The 8,806-nt window shown below is 39.3% G+C and overlaps 1 pseudogene; it reads left to right on the forward strand.

Annotated features, from left to right (window-relative positions):
• Positions 1-4,464, forward strand: part of LOC136306590 (patched domain-containing protein 3-like) — a 55,869-nt pseudogene extending 51,405 nt beyond the window's left edge.
• Positions 4,465-8,806: the final 4,342 nt, after the last annotated feature.

The following is an 8,806-nucleotide window of genomic DNA, read 5'->3' on the forward strand; positions in this document are numbered from 1 at the left end:
TCCTTTTCTAATGTTAATTTCCATCCTCTTCCCTTTTTGTTTGTTTGTTTTTGTTGTCACAGTTTAAATTTGCTGTTATTGTTTTCTCAGTGGAGCTTTTGCTTATGGTTCTGTTTTGTTTTGCTCTTTGTATCTGATTGGAGAACCCCCTTTATTAATTCCTGGAGTGGTGGTTTTCTGATGATAAATTCCCTCATCTTTTCTGTATCTATGAATGTTTTTATTTCTCCTTCATATTTGAAGGATAGCTTTGATGGGTATAGTATTCTTGGCTGAAAGTTCCTCTCTTTCAGGACTTTAAATATTGGGGTCCACTCTCTTCTAGCTTGTAGAGTTTCTGTTGAGAAATCTGATGATAATCTTGTGGGCCTTTCTTTATATGTTGTATTCTTCCTTTCCCTGGCTGCCTTGAGAATTTTTTCTTTGCCGTTGGTTTGTTCCAATTTCATTATAATGTGCCTTGGAGTAGGTTTGTTGGGGTTAAGAAAACTCAGAGTTCTATTTGCTTCTTGAATTTGAGGCTTTAGTTCTTTCCACAGGCTTGGGAAGTTCTCATCTATTATTTGTTTGAGTATGTTCTCCATTCCATTTTCTCTCTCTTCTCCCGCTGCTATACCTATTATTCTTATGTTATTATTTTTCATAGAGTCAGACAATTCCTCTAGGACTTTCTCATTTGTTTTTCATTTTTCAGTCTCTTTCTTCTTCTCTCTGTTGTGCCTCAAGTTGCTTGTCTTTTATTTCACTAATCCTACCTTCTATTAGCTAAACTTGTTACCTCGTTTTTCAGCTCGTGAATTGAGTTTTTCATCTCTGTTTGATTTGCTTTTATAGTTTCAATTTTCTTGGTAATATATTCTTTGCATTCATTGAGTTGTTTTCTGAGCTCCCTAAATTGCCTTTCTGTGTTTTCTTTTATATCTCTGAGTATTTTTAGGATTTCTATATTAAATTCTCTGTCATTTAGCTCCAAGGTTTCCAATATATTAAATTTTTTCTCCATAGATTTTTCCTCATCTATCTGTGCTTCCTCTCTCTGTCTTTTGTATCCATGATATTTGATTTTCTTTTCCTTAATGACATCTAAGGGTGGTTTTGTTGATAGTACTTTAAGTTTAGTGTGGAACTGCTGGATGCTCCAAGGATAGATTTTTCTGTTTTTGGTTGAAGATCTTGTTAAATTTGGGGGAAGATTTATCGGTATCGCTCCTTACAGCGCCATTTCTCTGACCATTCTTGAATTTTTTTAAATAGCTTGAGAAAAATAGGAGTTAGTTCTTCTTTGAATATTTGGCAGAATTCACTTGTGAAGCCATCAGGCCCAGGACTTTTCTTTTTTGGGAGATTTTTTATAACTCTTTCAATCTCATTTGTTGTAATTGGTCTGTTTAGGTTTTCTAATTCTTCCAGATTAATTTTTGGAAGACTATATGTTTCAAGGTATTTGTCCATTTAATCTAGGTTGTCTACTTTTTTGGCGTACAGTTCTTCATAGTATTTTCTTACAATATTTTGTATTTCTATTGTGTCAGTTGTTATTTCTCCACTCTTGTTTCTAATTTTATTTATTTGAGTCCTCTCTCTTTTTTTTCTTGGTGATTCTGGTTAAGGTTTCATCGATCTTGTCTGCCTTTTCAAAGACCCAGCTCCTGGTTTCATTGATCATCTGTATTGTTTCTTTAGCCTCTATGTCATTTATTTCTACTCTTATCTTTATAATTTCTTTTCTTCTACTAGCTCTGGGCTTTACATGCTGTTCTTTTTCTAGTTCTTTTAGATGCAGGGTCAAGTTGTTTATTTGAGCTTTTTCTAGCTTCTTGAGGTATGCCTGTAATGCTATGAACTTCCCTCTCAGGACTGTTTTTGCTGTGTCCCATAAATTTTGAATTGATGTTTCCTCATTATCATTCATTTTTAGGAATTTTTAATTTCTTCTTTGATCTCATTGTTTACCCATTCCTTATTTAATAACATGCTATTTATTTTCCAAGTGTTTGACTATTTTTCCATTTTTCTTTTGTGGTTGATTTCTAGTTTCATGCCACTGTGATCAGAGAAAGTGCTCAATGTGATTTCAATCTTCTTAAATTTGTTGAGACAGATTTTGTGCCCTAACATGTGGTCTATTCTAAGGAATGTACCATGAGCACTTGAAAAGAATGTATATTCTGCTGTTTTAAGGTGAAAGGTTCTGAAGATATCTATTAAATCGAGTTGATCTAGTATGTCCTTTAAGTCTGCTATTCCTTTGTTAATTTTCTTTCTAGAAGATCTATCTAGTGATGTTATTGGGGTATTAAAATCCCCTACTATTATAGTATTGCCATTGATCTCGGCCTTTAAATCCATCAAAGTCTGCTTTATATATATATTTAGGTGCTCCTGTATTAGGTGTGTAGATATTTATAACGGTTATATCTTCCTGTTGGATTACTCCCTTTATCATTATGTAGTGACTTTTTTTTTATCTCTAACTATATTCTCTGTTTTAAAGTCTATTTTGTCTGATATAAGTATTGCTACCCCAGCTTTTTTTCATTTCCATTTGCATGAAATATTTTTTTTTCATTCTTTTCTATTCAGCCTATGTGCATCTTATGTTTTAAGGTGTGTCTCTTGTAGACAGCATATGTATGGGTCCTGTTTTCTTATCCACGCAGCTACTCTATGTCTTTTGATTGGATCATTTAATCCATTTACATTTAAGGTTATTATTGATATGTAATTGTTTATTGCCATTTTATTCTTTAAAATTGTATTCCTCTTTTGCTATATTCTTTTTCTCCTTTGATCTGTTTACAACAGGCCCCTTAGCATTTCTTGTGCCTTGGTTTGGTTGTAGTGAATTCCTTGAGGTTTTTTTTTTATCTGGAAAGCTTTTTATTTCTCCTTCCATTTTAAATGATAGCCTTGCTGGATAAAGTAGTCTTGGTTGTAGGCTCTTGTTCTGAATTACTCTGAATATTTCTTGCCATTCCCTTCTGGCCTCAAGTATTTCTGTTGAGAAGTTTGATGTCATCCTTATGGGGGCTCCTTTGTAGGTGATAGTCTTTTTTTCTCTAGCAGCTTTTAATATTTTCTCTTTATTACTTAGCTTTGGTATTTTAATTATGATGTGTCTTGGTGTAGATTTCTTTGTTTTCTCTTTAATGGAGTTCTATGTGCTTCTTGAACATGTGAGATGTTTTCCTGCCTTAATTGAGGGAAGTTTTCAGCTATGATATGCTTGAGCAAAGTCTCTATCCCTTGTTCTTTCTCTTCTTCAGGAACCCTTATGATGCGGATGTTATTTCTCTTCATGTTGTCACAGAGCTCTCTTAGAGTTTCCTCAGACTTTTTGAGTCTCTTTTCTTTTTTCTGCTCTGCTTCTGTACCTTTATTTATCTTGTCCTCTAACTCACTAATTCCATTCTCAACTTCATCCATCCTGCTTTTAATTCCTTCCATTGTGTTCTTCATTTCTGATATTGTATTTGTCATTTCTGACTAATTCTTTTTTATTATTTCAATGTCCTTTCTTATATTTGCTATTTCTTTATTTAGGTGTTCATAATGACCATCTGTTGTTGCTCTAATATCTTTGAGCATTATTCTAACAATTGTTATTTTAAACTCTGCATCTGGTAATTTGGTTATATCTGATTCATTCAGGTCCTTTTCTGGGAATTTCTCTTGATTCATTTGTGTTGCATTTCTCTGCCTTCTTATTTTCTGTGTAAAGGAAGGTTTTGGCCACTGGAGTCCACTTGGTGTGGCCTCTGTTCCCTAGGTATGGTCTTTCTGCAGGCCCTCCACCCCCCTGATTTTGCTGCCTAGGGCGTTTGGGTATGGGCATTGCTGGTGCCTGCCCACTGGGGCTGTTGCTGTGGTTTCCACCTCTCCTTCATGGGAGTGGCTGTGACCAAGTGATCAGTTGTACAAGCCTTGGTGGCCTTGGCCTTTGTCTCCCCCCGTCGGTGGCATTATGCTCGACCCTGAGGGCAGTGGTGAGCACCTTCGCTCAGCTGCTGGTCTCCGCCTGTTTCCGGGCTTTCTCCCCACCCTTGCAGGAGGAGCTTGCTCATGGGATGCCTGCAAGCCTTGGCTCCACAGTCCAGGCAAGACTGCATGCCCACGCTCAGTAGTGGAACTCTGCCTGTTCTGGGTTTTTGGCTCCATCCCCACGGGAGGAGCCAGCTCCCAAGTCAGGCCACAAGCATCGGTTTCGTGGGTGGGGCAAGGCTGTGCTTCTGCACCCTTGCTCAAGTGCTGGTCTCCACCCATTCTGGGGTTCCCACCCTTCTCCTGCAGACAGGATTGCAGGCTGCCCACAGCTTGGCTTAACTGCTTTTGCACACCCCCTCCTTCCAGCTGGGCAAGACTGAGCTCACACCTGGGCCCAGTGGTGGCCACCTGGCTTCTGCCCTCGCCAACAGAACCACGCTTCCATGTCCCACTGCCGCCCACCCTCCGGCGAGCCCTTAGCAGTGTGAGTGGGGGCGCTGCAGCTCAGACCCTAACACTCACTATTGTAGTCCCAAAAGCTCCCTCCTTCTAAGCGACTCTGCTCTGAGTGCCACGGGAGAGCTTGTTTGGCTGGTGTCCTGCTTCCCTTTGCTGGTATTGCTGTTTCCAGGGGAAATATTCACTTCAGATTTGGGGGGTGACTCATTCCAGGGGTTAAGGTGGCTGTCTCCCAAAGTGTTTCTCCCTGTGCCTCCTAGATTATACTCTCTTCCTGCTACTCCAGTACTCTCCTCTCTCTCCATCCCCCAGAGCCCCAGGTGAGTGGTTGTGAGAGAGCTGTTCTGAGCAGACCCTTTAAGAAGAATCCTGGGTTTGAGAAATTAGTCTCTTTCTCACAAACAGTATCCTGACTTGTTTCCAGCTAAATACTGTCCATATACCTCTTCTAGGCTCTGGGGCTGCAGGCTGGGACTTTGTTCCTGGGACTCTGGACCCTCCCCTTCTGCTAAACTCACTTCCCGCCATGCAAGTATCTCCCAGCTGCCATTCACTCTGGGGAGCTGGGCAGCCCTCTCTGCATTTCCGCTTTTCCTACCAGTCTCAGTGTGGCTTCTTCAGTGTTCCTTATTTGAAGAGTCCTCTTAGTTTAGTCCAAAGTTGGTTTTTCCAGATGATAGTTCTTAAAATTAGTTTGTAATCCACTTTGGTTCTGGGAAGTGGATGTTGGTACATCCACCTATTCCAGTGCCATCTTGTCTTCCGAGACCCTTGAATTCTAATGCATGTTTATAATTTTATATATTTCATAAAGTGGGTGTTTCTGCAGTTTTCTCTTTTCCCTAGTGTTGCAAAATGGAAATGATCGGCCCTGGCTGGTTGGCTCAGCGGTAGAGCGTCGGCCTAGCGTGCGGAGGACCCGGGTTCAATTCCTGGCCAGGGCACACAGGAGAAGCACCCATTTGCTTCTCCACCCCTCCGCCACGCTTTCCTCTCTGTCTCTCTCTTCCCCTCCCACAGCCAAGGCTCCATTGGAGCAAAGATGGTCCGGGCGCTGGGGATGGCTCTGTGGCCTCTGCCTCAAGCGCTAGAGTGGCTCTGGTCGCAACATGGCGACGCCCAGGATGGGCAGAGCATTGCCCCCTGGTGGGCAGAGCGTGCCGGGTGGATTCCGGTCGGGCGCATGCGGGAGTCTGTCAGACTGTCTCTCCCTGTTTCCAGCTTCAGAAAAATGAAAAAAAATAAAAATAAAAAAAATAAAAAATGGAAATGATCAAGACTTTGGAGCCAAGACTTCGAATATAAGCTCACCTATAACTCCAGGCATGGCGTCATCTCTTTCATAAACCCTATTTTCTTGGCTTCAAAATCCTGTCTGAGTCTTAGTATGCTTTAATGCGTGAGGAAAATGGACACCTTCAGTCCTGTAACACTTTTAGCTCTAGTCTTCTCTCCTCTATCTTGAGATCCAGGTGGATTCTGCCCTCTGACATTCCCAGCTTAGAGGTCCATAAAAATGTTTCCTTTTTAAAATCAGAATTTTTTTAAAAAAGTAAAAAGAAAACAGCCTGGCCTGAGATGATGCAGTGGTTAGAGCATTTACCTGGAATGCTGAATTTGCCTGTTCAAAACCCTGAGTTTGCCCAGTCAAGGCTCATATGACAAACAAGCAAGCAATGAACAACTAAAGTGAAGTGACTGTGATTTGATACTTTTCACTCCCATCCCTCTGTTTTTTCTCTCTTTGTAAAATCAAGAAATAAAAAGTCCCCATAAAACAATATAAACTATACTAGATTATTTTTGTTTTTAAACCAATGCAGTTGTAAAATATAACTTCTAATATTTATTATGATGGAGCCCAAAAGGCATCTGTCCCCAAAACAGGCCCATCTCTGCACCATCTCCATAATCACAGGGCCCATTATAAGTGGGGCAGTTTGAACTCAAAAGTGAAATATTTGCAACATTATTTGCCCAAAGACCTAAGTCAAAACCCAAAATAATTAAGATTTGTGTTATATTTTGAAAAGTATAGCTTTTACTCTCTGTGTAAGTACTTTTGAAAATATAACCCCTTTTCAACTGCGTAAGCAGCATTACATATAAAACAATAGTTTCCATAGTTATTAGAAACAGGTTTTTCCAGACATGTATGGCTCATGAACACCAAAAACAAAGTGATAAGAGCAGTAACAGCACAATAAAAGTATCTCTTCAATGCCACCCCCTTCTTTTTCTCTTTTGGGAAACCCCAGCATAAGAAGAGTATTCAAAAACATTGCTTTTCTAACACTGGTTATGTTATAGTTTAATTCTTCCTTTAAAAGATCACATAATATGAAGAGCATGAAGTTTCTGATGAGACTCACAATACTGTCATCTACTCCACCTCTGAACGTTAAAGCAAGTCTTCTCTTTTTTATCCATTTATCTCTTGAGACGTTTGTTGTTTTTTTTTTTTTAATTTTTTTGAAGTCAGAAGCGGGGAGGCAGAGACAGACTCCCACATGCGCCTGACCGGGATCCACCCAGCATGCCCACTAGGGGGCGCTGCTCTACCCATCTGTGGCGTTGCTCTGTTGCAACTGGAGCCATTCTAACACTTGAGGCAGAGGATATGGAGCCATTCTCAGTGCCCAGGTCAACTTTGCTCCAATGGAATCTTGGCTGTGGGAGGGGAAGAAAGAGACAAAGGAGAGGGGGAAAGATGGAGAAGCAGATGGGTGCTTTTCCTGTATGCCCTGGCCAGGAATTGAACCCAGGACTTCCACGTGCCCAGCTGATGCTCTACCACTGAGCCAGCTGGCAAGGGAAGTTTTGTTGCTTTTAAACCTTTAGCAATTTAGAAACACTTTGAAGAGTTTATAATATATAGAATTATAATCTAAGTTTTCTTCCATCTGGTTTAAGTGACAATTTGTTCATAAGCAACAGGCTAATTCGGTATCATTGAAACTTGCTGTCTGGTTTCATTAATTGTAAAAAGATATAGCTGGCAAGGACTTATACACACTTTAATATCATTAAGGAAAAAACTTTACTATCATAACTTGTGTCCCATTGTTTGGGTATTTTTTCAGTTTGATTTCTGAAGCTGCTTACAGAGATTAATTGGCCCTATTGGGCTTCAGAACTGCCTGCAGCTGGAGCAGCGCCCCTTGTGTTGATTGTATTGTTTGATACATCGTACTTCTCACATTGTTGTTTAATACTCCCTGTACTAAAATTGTGTGATCAAAAACAGATATTTTATTCAACAAGCAGAGGCTGAAACTAGGACTTGATGAATGCTTTATCATGTATGACCATTGCTCATATCTCACAACCTCACTTGCTGAACGACTTGAGTCAGCTGATTTTGAAAGTCCAGTTACCCTCACCAGTCAGAAAACAAATGTTGTAAGTTTATGGTCATGTTTTCCTTAGCACTCCATCTCTTTGATTATCACCTCCTTGAAACTTTGGCCTTAATAAACCCTACTTTATCCCTTCCTTTCTGGAACATGTCCCTTATTTACAAATCATATATGAATAAAACCTTTTTTTAACTTCTTTGGAATTTTTGTTAATATTGGTATAAATTGTATACAAAAGTATTCAAAGATAATGATGAAATTAGCTATTTGTAAATAATGGTAAATTCAAAATTTATCAAGAACAAATCAATAAAAATAGCCAGCAATTTCTTAGAGGCAAGACTCACTGTTTCTATATAAGTGGCATTAAGATTTTATTCCCTTCAAACTACCTCCAGTTTAAAGTGAAATAGTAAATATTTTAAATGCTAATTGGATCATTTGAAGTATTTTATGCAGATGTGATAGTTTTGAACTAAATTTTTATTTATATATGTATTTATGGATTTAGTTATTTAGAGAGAAAAAGAAAGAGAGAAGGGGTGAGGGGGAGAAGCAGGAAACATCAACTCATAGTAGTTGCTTCTTGAATAGGCCTGGACCAAGCATCCTGAGGTTTCTTTTTTTTTTTCTTTGTGCCCTCCCCCTCCCCCCGTCCCTCCTTCCCTCCCCCCTGCCCCCCGTAACCACCACACTCTTGTCCATGTCTCTTAGTCTCGTTTTTATGTCCCACCAATGTATGGAATCATGCAGTTCTTGGTTTTTTCAGATTTACTTATTTCACTCTGTATAATGTTATTAAGATCCCACCATTTTGTTATAAATAATCCAATGTCATCATTTCTTATAGCTGAATAGTATACCATGGTGTATATGTGCCACATCTTCTTTATCCAGTCTTCTTTTTTTTTTTTTTTTTTTTACAGTGATTAAAGCCTTTAAGCAAACTCTTGGCCAATACAGCAAGAATCCATAAAAGAGTAGTGTCCTTAACATGTTCACCA

The sequence above is a fragment of the Saccopteryx bilineata genome, chromosome 5, assembly GCF_036850765.1.
Source record: "Saccopteryx bilineata isolate mSacBil1 chromosome 5, mSacBil1_pri_phased_curated, whole genome shotgun sequence".
NCBI classification, from domain to species: Eukaryota; Metazoa; Chordata; class Mammalia; order Chiroptera; family Emballonuridae; genus Saccopteryx; species Saccopteryx bilineata.